Source organism: Arachis hypogaea, chromosome 12 (genome assembly GCF_003086295.3).
Source record: "Arachis hypogaea cultivar Tifrunner chromosome 12, arahy.Tifrunner.gnm2.J5K5, whole genome shotgun sequence".
Taxonomy (NCBI): domain Eukaryota; kingdom Viridiplantae; phylum Streptophyta; class Magnoliopsida; order Fabales; family Fabaceae; genus Arachis; species Arachis hypogaea.
Window position 1 is genome coordinate 54,604,881 of NC_092047.1, and position 17,695 is coordinate 54,622,575.

A 17,695-nucleotide genomic window follows, 5' to 3' on the forward strand; every position below is an offset into this window, starting at 1 on the left:
CCTTCTCACACTTGAGTAGAATCTGGGTTTTGGTGTTTGGATATGTGACATATAATCCTCATCTCTACTTTGACCTATAATGGTGTGTGGTATAATCAGGGACCAAGCATATCTCTCTTCATGAGCAATTAGACCAAGGAATTGGCTATTGATCAAGATATGAGAGATTGAGTCACCAAGGGATTAGGGCTCAATCAATCATGATTGCCAAGAGGTCAATGAGTTGCATGATTGAAGATGATATAAGCTAGATTTGATCCAAAGAGACAACATCTCCCAATCTCAATGAACTTTCCCATTCTTATCTATCCATTTCTTTATAGCTTAATTTTACATTCAGCAATTCTCCATTCCCATTTACATTCAAGTCATTTATGATTCTGCACTTTACATTCTGCCATTTCTATTTATGCACTTTATTGCTTTTATTTATATTCTAGTCATTTACATTTATGTCATTTACAATTCTGTACTTCACAATCTTATTGATCCGCTTGACTAATTCATCAATTAATTAAAACTGCTTGAATTTGCCAATCTCTGGGGATACGATCCCACTCCACTGTGGGTTATTACTTGACGATAATTTTGGTGCACTTGCCAAAAGAACTAATTCACCAATTTTTGAATGGGGTGTGAATTGGACTCATCAATGATGGAGTGCTCTTGTTGAGGTCCATGAGTGGGCTCTCTTGTTTGCTCCATCCTCTTTCTAGTGATGGACTTTTGAGATGAATCTCTCCATCTTCCATGACTCAGAGGTGGAAGCAACTGCCTTCCCTTTCTTCTTTCTAGAGGTTTCTCCAGCCTTAGGTGCCACTAATGGTTATGGAAAAACAAAAAGCAAAGCTTTTTTTCCACACCAAACGTAAAAGGTTTGCTCGTCCTCGAGCAAAAATAAGATAGAAGGGAGTAGAAGAAGAATGATGCAATTAATTTTGAAAACTTATTACTGTTTACAAGAAAAATTAAAAAGAGTTGAAAAAAATTTGAAGAGATATGTAAGTTTTAAAAACGTTTTGGAAAGAGTTGAAAAGAATTGAAAAAAGAAGAATTAAAAAGAATTGGAAAGATTATTAATATTTGAAAATAGAAATTGAAAGATGAACGTTTAAAATATGTTTGATGCAAAAAATTATGAATTAAAATATGAAAAATTGAAAAAAAATCGAATTGGAAACAAAATTACCTCCCTTGTGTCATCTTGTCGTTAAATGCTAACTTTGCTACCTTTTCTGGCGTTAAACACCAGGCTGATGCCCCTTTCTGGCATTTAATGCCACTCAGACACCCTTTTCTAGCGTTAAACGCCAGGCTGATGCCTATTTCTGGCGTTTAACGCCAGCCAAACACCAGACACCCTTTTCTGGCGTTTAACGCCAGTCTGGCTGCCAATTCTGGTGTTTAACACCCAGAATGCTGCCAGACAGGGCATTAAATGCCCATTCTGCTATCCTTACTGGCATTTAAACGCCAGTAAGCCTGTCCTCCAGGGTGTGCTGTTTTTTATGCTATTTTTGATTTTGCTTTAATTCTGCAGCTGTTTTTATGACTTCACATGATCATCAACCTAAAGAAAACATAAAATGACAATGGAATATAAATAAATATAATTAAATAACATTAGGTTGCCTCCCAATGAGCGCTTCTTTAATGTCAATAACTTGACAGTGAGCTCTGAGAGAGATTCACAGAGACTCAGAGCTTAATGGTGGCCTCCCAACACCAAACTTAGAAGTTGAGTGTGGGGGCTCTGTTTGACTCTGTATTGAGAGAAGCTTTTCATGCTTCTTCTCCATGGTTACTGATGAGCGGATAATTTATACGCTTTTTGGCATTGTTTTTAGTATGTTTTTAGTAGGATCTAGTTACTTTTAGGGATGTTTTTATTAGTTTTTATGTTAAATTCACATTTCTGGACTTTACTATGAGTTTGTGTGTTTTTCTGTGATTTCAGGTATTTTCTGGCTGAAATTGAGGGACTTGAGCAAAAATCAGATTCAGAGGTTGAAGAAGGACTGCTGATGCTGTTAGATTCTGACCTCCCTGCACTCAAAGTGGATTTTCTAGAGCTACAAAACTCAAAATGGCGCGCTTTCAATTGCGTTGGAAAGTAGACATCCAGAGCTTTCCAGAAATATATAATAGTCCATACTTTGGCCGAGTTTAGACGACATAAAAGGGCGTTGAACGCCAGTTCTATGCTGCAGTCTGGAGTTAAACGCCAGAAACACGTCACGAACCAGAGTTGAACGCCAGAAACACGTTACAAACTGGCGTTCAACTCCAAGAATGACCTCTCCACGTGTAAACTTCAAGCTCAGCCCAAGCACACACCAAGTGGGCCCCGAAAGTGGATTTATGCATCAATTACTTACTTTTGTAAACCCTAGTAACTAGTTTAGTATAAATAGGACTTTTTACTATTGTATTAGACATCTTGGGACGTTTAGTTCTTAGATCATGGGGGCTGGCCTCTCAGCCATGCCTGAACCTTCATCACTTATGTATTTTCAACGGTAGAGTTTCTACACTCCATAGATTAAGGTGTGGCGCTCTGCTGTTCCTCATGAATTAATGCAAAGTACTACTGTTTCTTTATTCAATTCAACTTATTCCGCTTCTAAGATATTCATTCGCACTTCAATATGAATGTGATGAACGTGACAATCATCATCATTCCCATACGAACGCGTGCATGATAACCACTTCCGTTCTACCTTAGATTGAATGAGTATCTCTTGGATCTCTTAATCAGAATCTTCGTGGTATAAGCTAGATTGATGGCGGCATTCATGAGAATCTGGAAAGTCTAAACCTTGTCTGTGGTATTCCGAGTAGGATTCAGGGATTGAATGACTGTGACGAACTTCAAACTCGCGAGTGCTAGGCGTAGTGACAGACGCAAAAGGATAGTAAATCCTATTCCAGTATGATCGAGAACCTCCAGATGATTAGCCATGCAGTGACAGCGCATCGGACCATTTTCACAGAGAGGATGGGATGTAGCCATTGACAACGGTGATGCCTCCAAATGATTAGCCATGCAGTGACAGCGCATCGGACCATTTTCACAGAGAGGATGAGATGTAGCCATTGACGACGGTGATGCCCTTATATAAAGTTTGCCATGGAAAGGAGTAGGATTGATTGGATGAAGACAGCGGGAAAGCAGAGATTCAGAGGAATGAAAGCATCTCTATACGCTTATCTGAAATTCTCACCAATGAATTACATAAGTATTTCTATCTTTATTTTCTATTTATTTATTATTTATTTTTGAAAACTCCATAACTATTTGATATCCTCCTGACTGAGATTTACAAGGTGACCATAGCTTGCTTCATACCAACAATCTCCGTGGGATCGACCCTTACTCACGTAAGGTTTTATTACTTGGACGACCCAGTGCACTTGCTGGTTAGTTGTGCGAAGTTGTGAAGTTATGTTTGGACCATGGTATTGTGCACCAGTTATCGGCGCCATTGCCAGGGAGAGAATGAACAACAAATTTTACAACCTCAGGGATCACAATTTTGTGCACCAAGTTTTTGGCGCCGTTACCGGGGATTGTTTTGAGTTTGGACAACTAATGGTTCATCATGTTGCTCAGATTAGGTAATTTTCTTCTTATTTTGTTTTCAAAAAGTTATAAAAAATTTTCAAAAATATTTCCTTCTTTTTCGTATTCCCAATTAATTTTCGAAAAAAAAAAATTTTTATATTATGTTCTTCAGAATTTTTAAGAATGAATTCTAGAGTTTCATGAAGTATGTGAAGCCTGGCTGGCTGTAAAGCCATGTCTAAATTCTTTTGGACTGAGGCTTCCAAACCATCTTCATAAAGGCAAGTTAATTTGATAATTAATGAGTAGTATATCTGAGTTACATGCTGAAGCTTGGCTGGCCATTGGCCATGTCTAGTGTTTTGGACCAGAGCTTTCACTGAAAGCTTAGCTGGCTAGTGAGCCATGTCTAATTCCTGGACTGAAGCTTTAGACTAAGAATGCAAGATTCCTGGAATTCATATTAAAAATTTTGGAATCCTTATTTTTTCTTTTTCATATAATTTTCAAAAATTCAAAAAAAAATTAGAAAATCATAAAAATCAAAAATATTTTGTGTTTCTTGTTTGAGTCTTGAGTCAGATCTTATGTTTGGTGTCAATTGCATATTCATTTTGCATTTTTCGAAAAATCATGCATTCATAGTGTTCTTCATGATCTTCAAGTTGTTCTTGGTAAGTCTTCTTGTTTGATCTTGATGTTTTCTTGTTTTGTGTCTTTTCTTGTTTTTCATGTGCATTTTTGCATTCATAGTGTCTGAACATGAAAGATTTCTAAGTTTGGTGTCTTCCATGTTTTCTTTGCATATAAAAATTTTCAAAAATATATTCTTGATGTTCATCATGATCTTCAAAGTGTTCTTGGTGTTCATCTTGACATTCATAGCATTCTTGCATGCATTTATTGTTTTGATCCAAAATTTTCATGCATTGAGTCTTTTTCATGTTTTTCTCTTTCATCATTAAAAATTCAAAAATCAAAAAAATATCTTTCCTTTTTTCTCTCATAAATTTCGAAAATTTGGATTGACTTTTTCAAAAATTTTTAAAATTCAATTGTTTCTTATGAGTCAAATCAAATTTTCAATTTAAAAATCTTATCTTTTGCAAAATCTTTTTCAAAAATCAAATCTTTTTCATTTTTTTTATTTATTTTCGAAAATTTTAAAAATATTTTTCAAAAATCTTTTTCTTAATTTTATATCAATATTTTCGAAAATATCATCAACAATTAATGTTTTGATTCAAAAATTTCAAGTTTGTTACTTGCTTGTTAAGAAAGATTCAAACTTTAAGTTCTAGAATCATATCTTGTGATTACTTGTGAGTCAAGTCATTAATTTTGATTTTTAAAATCAAATCTTTTTCAAAACTAATTTCAATCATATCTTTTCAAAAATATCTTTTTATCCTATCTTTTTTTTTAAATATCTTTTCTAACTTCTTATCTTCTTATCTTTTCAAAATTGAATTTCAAATATTTTTCAACTAACTAATTGAATTTTTGTTTGTTTCTTATCTTTTTCAAAACTTCCTAACTAACTATCCCTCTCTAATTTTCGAAAATACCTCCCTCTTTTTCAAAAAATTCTTTTTAATTAATTAATTGAAGTTTGTTTCTTTGCCAATTCTTGGCTTTTCTTTTTCTTTTTCTTTCTTATTTTTGATTTATTATCAAGGGGATTTCATTAATAAAAGACTTTATAGCAGCAACTTAACTCACACTTCAAGAAGCATTTTATTATGCAGCTTTTATTATTGAGCTAATCATTAAATCAAACAAATACCACCACTGAATTTCATTCTAACTTCTACAACATTGAACATTCACTTTTCTAAATCAAATATTTTTCTTTTATTTTTGCAGAAGGGAAACAAAACAAAATTCAAGCTAGTGATGGATGACAAGCACAATATGCAGGCTAGCATTCTTAGCAAACATCTCCACTTGCACTTAATTGAACACTTCAGCAAGACATATAGAAATTTCCAAATTAAAATACTTCAAAGCAATAAGGATTAAGTGTCAATACAACTTGTTGGGAATGTCTCTCAGCTTTTCTTTCTGTCATCATTATTTCTTTTTATTGTACTTCCTTTGGACAATGATGCAGACTCCCTCCATAGGTTGATTATTTTCCTGCATAATCCTCAAAAGTTGCTTGTTTCTCAAGCCCTTAAGCAGATGGTTAGCTAACATGACTTATTTGTGGACATTTTGAACTTACTTTGATGTGTGAACACCAAACTTAGTCCCTTGCCAATGTTTCTTATGTATTAAGTTAACCATATGTGAAATCCTTCTGTCTTTGCTAAAGGTAATATAACTTAAAACTAGAAAACAGACAATGATTCAATGGTTTATCTGATTTCTTGGAGCTAGCAACCCTTTATGCAGAAGGTGAGAATGTGTTTTTAAATGAGATTTTTGGTGGAATACCAAACTTAGCATTCTTCACTCTCCTTTAAATTGTTTTGGTGTGCAACACCAAACTTAGCTCCTTGCAATACAAGATAAATCTACTCAACCTTTTTTATTGAAATAGCTATGAAAAGAAAACTACCTCAGGTTGGGTTGCCTCCCAACAAGCACTTCTTTATTGTCACTAGCTTGACATTCTCCATTCTTGCTCAGCTCAGGTTTTGAACCTCTTTTTCTTTGTCCCATTGACCTCCCAAGTAAGGCTTTGCCCTGTGCCCATTTGCTATGAACTGGCTTTTTGTTGCTTCGTCTAACAATTCAAGGCTTCCATAAGGGAAAACCTTTGTCACCAAGTAAGGACCAGTCCATTTGGATTTGAGCTTATCAGGGAAAACTTCGAGCCTGGAATTATATAGGAGTACCTGCTGTCTTGGTTTGAACTCCTTCTTTGAGATCTTCTTGTCATGCCACCTCTTGGCCTTTTCCTTGTATATCTTAGAATCGTCATAAGCTTCTAGCCTAAATTCATCCAACTTATTTAGTTACAGTAGTCTCTTCTCCCCTGCTGCCTGAGAATCCAAGTTGAGGAGTTTAATGGCCCAGAAAGCTTTATGCTCAAGCTCTACGGGGAGGTGACAAGATTTGCCATATAGCAGCTGAAAAGGGAATTTTCCAATAGGAGTTTTGAATGCTATCATGTATGCCCAGAGTGCATCTTCTAGCTTTCTGGCCCAATCTTTTCTAGTGGCTCCCACAGTCTTCTCTAAAATCCTCTTCAATTCCCTATTTGCAAGCTTAGCCTAGCCATTGGTCTGAGGGTGGTATGGTGTGACTACTTTACGAATCACTCCATATTTGTGAAGGAGTTTCTCCATCTGTTTGTTGCAAAAATGACCACCACCATCACTGACAAGTCCCTTAGGCACTCCATATCTAGTGAAAATGTGCTTCTTTAGGAATTAAAGAACAATTTGTGCATCACATGTGGTTGTGGCTATTGCTTCCACCCACTTTGAGACATACTCCACTGCTACCAAAATGTATTTGAGAGAGTAAGAAGGAGGAAAGGGCCCCATGAAATCAATTCCCCAAAGATCAAATAGCTCCACTTCAAGAATGAAATTTTGAGGCATCTCATTCCTTCTTGTCAATCCTCCAGCTCTTTGACATTCATTGCATTGGTGAACAAACTCTCTCGCATCCTTGAAGATGGTTGGCCAATAAAATCCACTCTGTAGTATTTTAGCAGCTGTCCTCTCTGGTCCAAAGTGTCCACCATAGGCTGAACCATGATAGTGCCACAATATATCTTTCATTTCATTTTCAGGGACACACCTCCTAATCATTCCATCAGAGCATCTCTTGAATAGGAAAGGTTCGTCCCACAAAAACTTCCTTGCTTCATTGAGTAGCTTTTTCACTTGTTGCTTGGAAAATTCTTGAGGTATCTTCCTTCCTACTTTGTAGTTTGCTATGTCAGCAAACCAAGGTGCTTGCTAAACTTGGAAGAGGTGTTCATCAGGGAATTTTTCATTCACTTTCTGTGGTATATCTCGATTGGCTTCTAGTGGCACTCTTGATAAATGATTTGCTACTTGATTCTCACTCCCCTTCCTATCTCTCACTTCAATGTCGAATTCTTGTAGCAAAAGCACCCACCTAATAAGCCTTGGCTTTGAATCCTGTTTAGACATTAGATACTTGAGAGCAGCATGGTCAGTATATACTATAACATTTGAACCAATCAAGTATTATCTAAACTTGTCAAATGCATATACAATTGCCAAAAGCTCTTTCTCAGTAGTGGTATAATTTTTCTGTGTTTCATTTAACACCTTGCTAGCATAATATATGACATGGTGCAGCTTATCTTTCTTTTGTCCCAACACAGCACCAATTGCAAAGTCACTTGCATCACACATAACTTCAAAAGGTAGTTTCCAATCAGGGGGTGTGATAATTGGTGCTGTAATGAGTTTTCTCTTTAAAGTTTCAAAGGCATGCTTGCAACTGTCATAAAAAATGAAAGGGCTATCAATCATTAGTAGGTTGCTCAATGGTTTTGCTATTTTTGAAAAATCTTTGATGAACCTCCTGTAAAAGCCAGCATGCCCAAGAAAACTCCTTACTGCTTTCACATTAACAGGTATAGGAAGCTTTTCAATAATTTCTATTTTAGCTTTATCAACTTCTATACCTTTGCTTGACACTTTATGCCCAAGAACTATCCCTTTAGGAACCATGAAATGATATTTCTCCCAATTTAATACCAGGTTAGTTTCTTGGCATATTTTTAAAATAAAAGTTAAATGATGCAAGCAAGTGTTAAATGAATTGTCAAAGACAGAAAAATCATCCATGAAGACTTCTAAAAATTTTTCCACCATATCAGAGAAAATGGAAAGCATACACCTTTGAAAGGTGGCTGGGGCATTGCACAGCCCAAATGGCATCCTCCTGTAGGCGAAAACTCCAAATGGACATGTGAAGGAAGTCTTTTCTTGATCCTTGGGATCCACCACCATTTGATTGTACCCAGAATACCCATCCAAGAAGCAATAATAGGCATGGCCAGCTAATCTTTCTAGTATCTGATCAATGAATGGGAGACGAAAGTGGTCTTTCCTTGTAGCATCATTCAATCTTCTATAATCTATGCACATCCTCCATCCAGTCACTGTCCTGGTGGGGATCAACTCATTCCTCTCATTGGTGATGACTGTCATTCCTCCTTTTTTTGGTACAACTTGAACCGGACTCACCTATGAGCTGTCAGAGATTGGAAAAATTATCCCAGCATTCCATAGCTTCATGACTTCTTTTTGAACCACCTCCTTCATGGCTTGGTTAAGCCTTCTTTGGGGTTGAACTACAGGTTTTGATTCTTCCTCCAACAAAATTTTATGCATACAAATGGCAGGGCTGATGCCTTTGATATCTTCAATTGTCCAACCCAAGGCTGTCTTGTGAGCTCTCAGCACTTCAATCAACCTTATTTCTTCTTCCATGTTCAAGGAGGAGTTTATAATTACTAGCAGGGCCTCTGCTTCTCCAAGAAACACGTATTTGAGGTGAGGAGGAAGAGGCTTCAACTCTTGTTTTGGCTTGTCTATTTCCTTGTCTTCAATGGAGATCTCTACCACTTCTTCTCCTTGTTCCACCTGGTTGTCATCTTCCAATAACTCATCCTCCACTTCTTCCTCCTGTTGCTCTTGATAATTAGCCTCAAACATTTCTTCTACCATACTTTCTATCATATCCACCTTCATGTAGTTCCCTTGCTCAGGTGGATGTTGCATTGGTTTGAAAACATTGATGACCATTTGCTCATTGTGCACCTTGAAGGTCATTTCTCCCTTTTCTACATCAATAGTAGCTCTTGCTGTAGCTAGAAATGGTCTTCCCAAGATAATTGAGTTGTTTCCTTCCCCTTCTGTGTCCAAGATCACAAAGTCTACAGGGAAGATAAACTCTCCAACCTTTACTAGTAGATTTTCCACAACTCCATTGGGTGTCTTGATTGATCTATCGGCCATCACCAGTGACATCCTGGTAGGTTTAATTTCTTCTATGGCAAGCTTTCTCATCATTGAGAGGGGCATCAAGTTGATACTGGCACCTAGATCACAGAGAGCGTTCTCTAATGTCATCTTGCGGTCTTGCCTATGGTGCATGAAACCACAAAGCTCCCTGGGTCTTTAAGCTTTCGTGGAATACCCCTTTGGATCATAGCACTGCATTCTTCAGTAAGCATAATGGTTTCCTTCTTATGCCAGCTTCTCTTTTTGTTAATGAGCTCCTTCAAGAATTTAGCATATAGAGGCATCTGCTCTAATGCTTCAGCCAGGGGGATATTGTTCTCCAACTTCTTAAAGACTTCAAGGAATTTGGGGAAGTGTTGATCCTTAATTTTCTTGTTGAATCCTTGAGGGTATGGCAAGGGGGTGTGAAAGCCTTCACTGCCTGCTTTTGCCCTTGAGATGATTCCTCCATCACTTGTTTCCCTTTCCTTGAATCTTGTGGCTGGTCATCTTTCTCTTCAAGCTTCTCTTGATCCTGCTTGCTTGCTATCATCTCTTCCTTATTGCTAGCTTCAGCATGCTTGTTGCTAGCTTTGTCATTGTCCATAGGCTTTTTGTTATCTTCTTTGTTACTCACCAAGGTTTTTCCACTCCTCAGTTGGATGACTTTGCATTCTTCTTTAGGATTTGGAATGGTATCACTTGGGAGTGAGCTTGTTAGCCTTTCAATCACAACTTGCTTGGATAGTTGCCCCATCTGCCTCTTTAGGTTTCTTATTGAGGCTTTCTGATTCTTGCTTGTTATCTCTTGGTACTTCAGCATCTTTTCTATCAATATCTCCAAGTTGGAGATCCCTTGAGTGTCTTGTGATGCTTGTGGCTGGTTGTGAGATGTTGAAGATTGATGGTAGGTGTTTTAGTTAGTGGTTTGGTTATTGGGTTGATAGTAGCTTGAATTTGGGTGGTTTTTTTGGGGTTTTCTATATGGATTGTGGTTTATGTTTTGCTGGTTATTGTTCTCGTTGTTTCTTGAGTTGTTTTGGTTTGAATTTCTTTGCCATGGTTGTTAGTTTTGAGTGTGGTTATCTCCCCATCCTGAGATTTGGATGGTTTTTCCAAGAAGGATTGTAGATGTCACCATAAACTTCATTTTGGCCTGAGCCTTGGTTGTGCACATACTGAATTTGTTCCTGCTGCTGATCTTCTTGGTTTTCTTCATTTTGCTCCCATGTAGTTGATGGTTGGCTTGTGTTTACTGCTGCAACTTGGAGGCTATCAATTTTTTTAGCCATTTGCTCAAATTGTTGCTGGATTTGCTGTTGCATCACCTTGTTTTGGGCTAGGATGGTGTCTACTCCTTCCAATTCTAGCACTCCTTTCCTCTGTGATGGTTGGCGTTGACTTTGATGAGCAAAGGAATATTGATTGTTTGCCACTATATCAATGAGGTTTTAAGCCTCCTCTGCTGTCTTCATAAGTTGCCAAGAGCCTCCTGCTGAATGATCTAGTGCTTCCTGAGCCTTAAGAGTCAACCCTTCATTGAAATTTTGAAGGACGTCCAATTCATTAAACATTTCAGGGGGACATTTTCTAATCAGTGCCTTGTACCTCTCCCATGCCTCATAGAAAGATTCTCCATCCATCTGTGTGAAGGTTTGTACCTCAGTCTTGAGCCTGATGATCATTTGAGAGGTGTAAACTTGGCCAAGAATGTATTCACTAGATCCTCCCAACTAGTGATGCTTTCCTTGTGAAAAGGTTTAGTGATGCTTCCTTGTGAAAAGGTTTAGATGCTCCCTTCGTACAAACGTTTTGGTTGTCACAAGTAACAAACCCTTTTTTAAAATTGATAACCGAGTATTTAAACCTCGGGTCGTCTTCTCAAGAAATTGCAGGGAGGTATGTTCTTATTATTGGTTATGAGTCTTGTAAATTGGGGTTTTGGAAGTAAGGTGGGAATATGTTATATGACAAGTAAAATAAAATAATAATAATAAAATCTCTTGCCAAGGTATAAGAATTGGAATTCCTATCCTAGTTATCCTTATCAGGTATGAAGAGAATTGGGTTTTAATCCCACTTGGTCATCCTTTATTAAACAAAGGAAGGTTAAGTGGACTGATCAGCTTGATTCTCAAGTCCTAGTCAACTCCTGTGGAGAGACTAGTGTTAGAGCAATCCTAGCTCAAGCAAAATCTGCCAATTTCAATCACTTGCTGAGTTTGATAACTCAAGTATTACCAATCACTTGACCAAAGCCAAAAGGGAGAAAAATATCTAAATTAAATTGAAAGCAATCTTAAACAGAGCAAAGCAATCTTAAATCTGAATTACCTCAAATAATATTAATTAAGAAAATTATATGTAACATGGAAGAGTTCATAAATTAAATAAAAATAAATAAAAATAAAGAACCTGGGATTGAGAGTCACTCCTAAAACTAAGAGAAGTCCTAAATCCTAATCCTAAGAGAGAGGAGAGAACCTCTCTCTCTAAAAACTATATCTACTCCTAAAATTGTCAATATGAGAGCCTCATTATGAATGGCTACATTCCCCACTTTATAGCCTCTAATCTGTGTTTTCTGGGCCGCAAACTAGGTCGAAAACAGCCCGGAAATCGCTGGAGAAGAATTCAAACACGCTGATTTCCGTCACTGCGACGCGGCCGCATGGAGCACGCTGTCACATCACCTAGCGTCAGGGAAACTATGGCATATTATATATCAAATCGAAGCCCCGGATGTTAGCTTTCCAACGCAACTAGAACCGCATCGTTTGGACCTCTGTAGCTAAAGTTATAGCCGTTTGAGTGCGAAGAGGTCAGGCTGGACAGCTTAGCAATTTCTCCAACTTCTTGTATTCCTTCCACTTTTGCATGCTTCCTTTCCATCCTCCAAGCCATTCATGCCCTATAATCTCTGAAAACACTTAACACACATATCAAGGCATCTAATGGTAATAAGAGAGGATTAATAATAAGCAAATATAAGATCAAAGGAGCATGTTTTCAATCAAAACACATAATTAGGAAGGAGATATAAAACCATGCAAATAGTATGAATAAGTGGGTAAAGAGTTAATAAAAACCACTCAATTGAGTACAAGATAAACTATAAAATAGTGATTTATCATGCAGCTCCCAGGGAAGCGTTCAGTTAACTAAACTAACTGAGCGCTACCCATTGCCTTTCCTTGGCTTATTTTGGTTCATGCCTGGCTCCAGGGGAACGTTCAGTTATGTTACTTAACTGAGTGCCCCATGTTTGTTTCCTTGGCCCATTTGTTGCGTGACAAAGCCTTGGAGTAGCGCTCATAGTGCTCAGTTAGAAGAAATAACGTAGTGTTCCAAACTTTGGGTGGCAACCCCCTCTTCGAATCTTGATGAGTGCAATTCAGCCAATTTTCTTTTCACAAGGTAGCACTCAGTGAAGAAAGGCAAATGAGCGCCCTTTGTGCTTGTGCAAGGAGGCTCCAAGTTCGCGCCTTGTTGAGTGCAATGTTGCCCAATGCTGAGTGAAGGTTTGTAGCGCTTCATGCCTTGTTAGTGAGGAGCTCCCTTGTTCGAATCTTGGTGGATGCAATTGGGTGTCAATTTCCTTGGCAAAGTGGCGCTCCATTCATGCATGGTTCATGGGTTCGATTCCTGGCTGCCCCCTTCTGCTTGCTTGTGCTTTAATTTCTTTCATGGGGTGCCCAATAAAGGTAACAAAGTTAACTGAGCGCCCGTGCTTTCTTTGTTTCTTATAGCGCTCAGTTAGGTAAACTAACTTAACGCCATGCTTTCTTTGGTTCTTTGGTCATGCTGCGCCATGGCCTTGCCTTTGGTGCTTCCACTGGCGCTCAATTAAGTGATTGAATTGAGCGCCCTTACCTCCTTTGTGCGCCACACTTTTGTACCTTGGGTCACGCTTTCTAAAGCGTGACCTAAGGTCCAAAGCGTGCTTTAACTTCAAAAGCGTGCCAAAAATTCCTTTTTCAACCATTTCTTCACCTACAAGTAATCAAAACAACCAATCAAAGCATCACCAAATTCACAAGGTTCATAAATTATTCAAAAACTAACTAATCTTAGCTTAAACCTCATGATTTAGTGTCAAATAAAGGATGGTTCATTGATTTAACAAAACCATGCAAATCCACTTTAAATTACTTACTTCTAACGCAAGAAAGTGCATAAAACCTAATGAAACAAGTGAAAAATGCTTGAAAAGCTAGCATAAGATGACTTGTCATCATAATCCTCCTAGGTGCTGCCATGTTATCTGCACGTGAATCAACTGAATTAGTAGTAAAGGAGCTTGTTTCTCCCTCAGATGGCGGTTCAGATTCGCCCTCAGATGAGACTGGTGAATCAATAACAATCACTTCACCACCGTCAAAGGCTAGCCTACGCCGAGCTCACCTAATACGTGAAATAGTTCTTTCAATTTCAGGGAATGTGGCTAAGCTCGGATCAGGCAACGAACGCGTCATTCAATGAAAGAAACATACAGCTCATGGTAATAAAATAAAATAAAATATGCAAGTAAAATAAAAATATGTACACTAATTAATAATTTAGCACGCTATTGCAACTCTCCGACAACGGCGCCAAAAAATGATGCGTAAGGCGGAAGTCGGCCAATTAAGAATTCGATTTAGGAAATACGTTACGAGTATAGTTCTTAACCAGCTAAGATCCACCTCATCAATTTAGAAAGGTTGTCACAAAAATTAGAATAAAAATACTGGGAGTATGAGTCACAGGTCGTCTCCCAACGAGTTGCTAAAAAGGATGCTAATTTATTAATCAAGAATTTTCTGGAAAGTTTTGAGTTTGGGCAATGGGCACAAGCATATGATTGTAAATTAAAGCAATGAAAATTAAAAGAGATTTATATTATTCAAAATAAAAGGCCATGACTGGGGGGATGATTAATTGGAAGTTCTGTCCTTGTTGGAATGTTCTCAAGTGTAGTGTAAAGAGGTTGTTATTTTCACTTAGTTAACCCTTACTGAATAAAAGAAAGTCAAGTGATTGAGCTAACTCTTATTCGCAAATCCTAGTCCTCTCCCTTGGGAAGGTCTAGCGTTAGTAAATACAGAATTAGCCAACAACTTCCAATTTAACTAATCACTTGAGCATTCCAACTCAAGTGTCTCCTTTTAATCAACCCCCATGTCAAGTTGGGAATCTACTCCATTAACATGAGAATTACTTGCATAGAATTAAAAAGGGAATAAAAGAAAGACATGATAGACAATAACTGCGATTTAATTAAAAATAAAAGTAATTCTTTGCATTAACAATCCATGAAAATAATTCAATTATAACTCTAAACAAGAATTAAGAATATGGAATAAATAAAAGAGTAAGAAAACAAACTAGAATAATTTCTTCAACGGAGGTGATGACTCTTCAATATCCAAAGCAAAAGCAATAAACTATGAAACTATGAATGTAAAGAAAACCTAGATGAGGAGTAATTTTCTCTCTAGATTCCGATTTAAAAAACTAAAAACTATGCTAATGAGAATGTGTGTTGAGTCTCTGCACATTCCCTGGATCTAGTCTATGTTTTTAGGCCAGAAACTGGGTCAAAACTCGGCCCGAAATCGCCCCCAGTATTTTCTGTTATTTCTGCAGATCGCGCAAGTCACACGTACGCGTCAGTCACGCGTGCGCGTCGTTTTGTGATTTTCCTTGTCACGCGTACGCGTCAGGCACGCGCACGCGTCTTTTGTGCAAACTCTAATCCACGCGTACGCGTCAGGCACGCGCACGCGTCGCTGCAAATTTCTTCATATCGCGCGCTCGCGTGAGCCATGCGCGCGCATCAATGCTCACTGGTTATCTCCTTGGTTTCTTGTGTTCCTTCCATTTTTGCAAGCTTCCTCTCCATTCTCTAATCCATTCCTGCCCTATGAAGCCTAAAACACTTAACACACAGATCACGGCATCAAATGGTATAAAGGTGAATTAAAATATACAGATTAAAGGTCTCTAGAAAGCAAGTTTTCAACCATAGAACAAAACTTGGAAGGGATTGTAAAATCATGCAAATCATATGAATAAGTGGGTAAAGACTTGATGAAACCACTCAATTGAACACAAGATAAATCATAAAATAGTGGTTTATCACTCATGAACAACAATAATTCACACATTCATCATCAACCTTCATAATCATTAAATACCAATAATCATCATCAACATAAATCATCACACATCATAATCATCATTCAACAACATCCAAAACCATCATAAAGACTCATAATTCTCCAAATTCACCAAGAACATTTTCACAACAACATTACACATCAATAATTTTGCATACATAGATCCATCACTTACCACCCATCATTATCATAATAATCATCCAACAACTATCTCAACACAACATCAATACCCCATCATCATGCTACACATTCTCAAAGTCATCATACATCATATTCATCAACATCTAAATTTCAATCCTATCCTATGGTCCACTAGCCTAAGTGTCCAGAGATATTACATATTACATAGAAGATACCGAAACAATACCTTGGCTGCTCTCCAAAATGCACACCGCACCAAGATTGGAGTCCAACAAGCTTTTAACTCACCAACAAGCCACCAAAGCTCAAACTAACATCATATATATATATATATATATATATATATATATATATATATATATATATATATATATATATATATATATATATATATATATATATCAAAATCAAAACCTAAGATACACAAAACAACTAAACACAAGGGTTTAGTGAAACCTTACCTTACCCAACGAGATTAGGGGTAAAATCCAACAATTATCCACTACTAGAGATCACCTAAACAAGCAAAACCATAAAATCTACTCAAAACTATAACCCCAAAAATGCAGAATTCTAGGGCTGGAAACTGGAGATTGCGATGCAATTTCTTACCAGGTTTGCTTAGATAGAAACGAAGATTTTGACAAGAGCTTCGCGTGGCCGCAAATGGCTCGTCAATTGGAGTTTCGTAGCTCAAGTTATGGTCAAATGAAGGAGAAAATAAATAGTAACTTCTCTTCTCTTCTCCCTTCACCACCATCAGCACCCCTCTTCCCAAAATGAAGTGGAATGGGCTGAAATGCTCATTAAATGAGCATATATGTTGGGCCTTGGGTCCGGTTTGGGCCCGGTCCAACCCGTTAGCATTTTTGGTCCGTTTGACCCACTTTGGGCCAAAACCTTTAAAATTAGCGCCCGGTTTCCGATTCTAAATTATTTTTATCCTTTCAAAATAATAAATCAACTTTCAAAATCTTATTTTCCAAAATACGCGGTACTGGACAGACTAGAGCCAGTACTGCTAACTTAAGTGCCAGTACGTATTTTTACAAAAACGTTTCGAAAAAGATACATTTTCCAACTCAAAAAATTCATCGAAATCGAATTTCACCTTTATATTTTCAAATTAAAACTTATAAATTTTGAATCTATTCCAGACATTAAAATTATTTTATTAAAATAGTTTTACATGAAAAACTCCGGTTCTTACATTCTCCCCTCCTAATAAAATTTTCGCCCTCGAAAAATCGAATCACGCAATATATATATATTCTCCACGAAGCATTCTACTATCAATGTTATCAACCCAACAAGTTGCCAAAGCATCTCATTCATCATCATCCTACCGTGTCGATGTTCTCTCTCGCTTCCGCTGCGTCACTCTAATTATCGTCATTTAGAATCTGAAAATTTTTCCTTAAACCAAATACCGATTTTATAATATTTTTCGAAAACCTTTAAAACAAGTTCAATCTAAATGAGTTCATTGTCAAAACTTTCTCAGAAGAGTCAAAAATCATTTATTTGTAAATCAATCACTTTAAAGCATGATTTTCCTAGATTCATTAAAATCCTTAAATCAGGACCTTTCAATTTGAATCCCTTTCGATAAGTTAAATTACAAACCAAAATCACAATTTAACAAAATCATAGAACTCACTTTCCTTTTTAAATCGTATCATTTAATCGAAAAGTTCCAGTCCTAGTTTCAAAATCAAATCTTTTAAACCAAAGTTCCAAACCAAATTAAAAAATCATTCTAAACTTTAAAACTTTTTCAACATGAACGGCGATAGTCTATAGTATGAAAATAAGTTAAGGTCTGGTTACCGGCTTCATAATTACCTCAACCCTGTTGTTGTGATCGACCCGCCTTATGTGTTCCT

The 17,695-nt window shown here is 37.2% G+C and overlaps 1 non-coding gene across 1 annotated transcript; it reads left to right on the plus strand.

Annotated features, from left to right (window-relative positions):
• The first annotated feature begins 11,079 nt into the window (after positions 1–11,079).
• LOC112731035 (small nucleolar RNA R71) lies at positions 11,080–11,183 on the plus strand. The gene has a single exon (XR_003166831.1). It is a non-coding gene; the product is annotated as a small nucleolar RNA R71 (small nucleolar RNA).
• Positions 11,184–17,695: the final 6,512 nt, after the last annotated feature.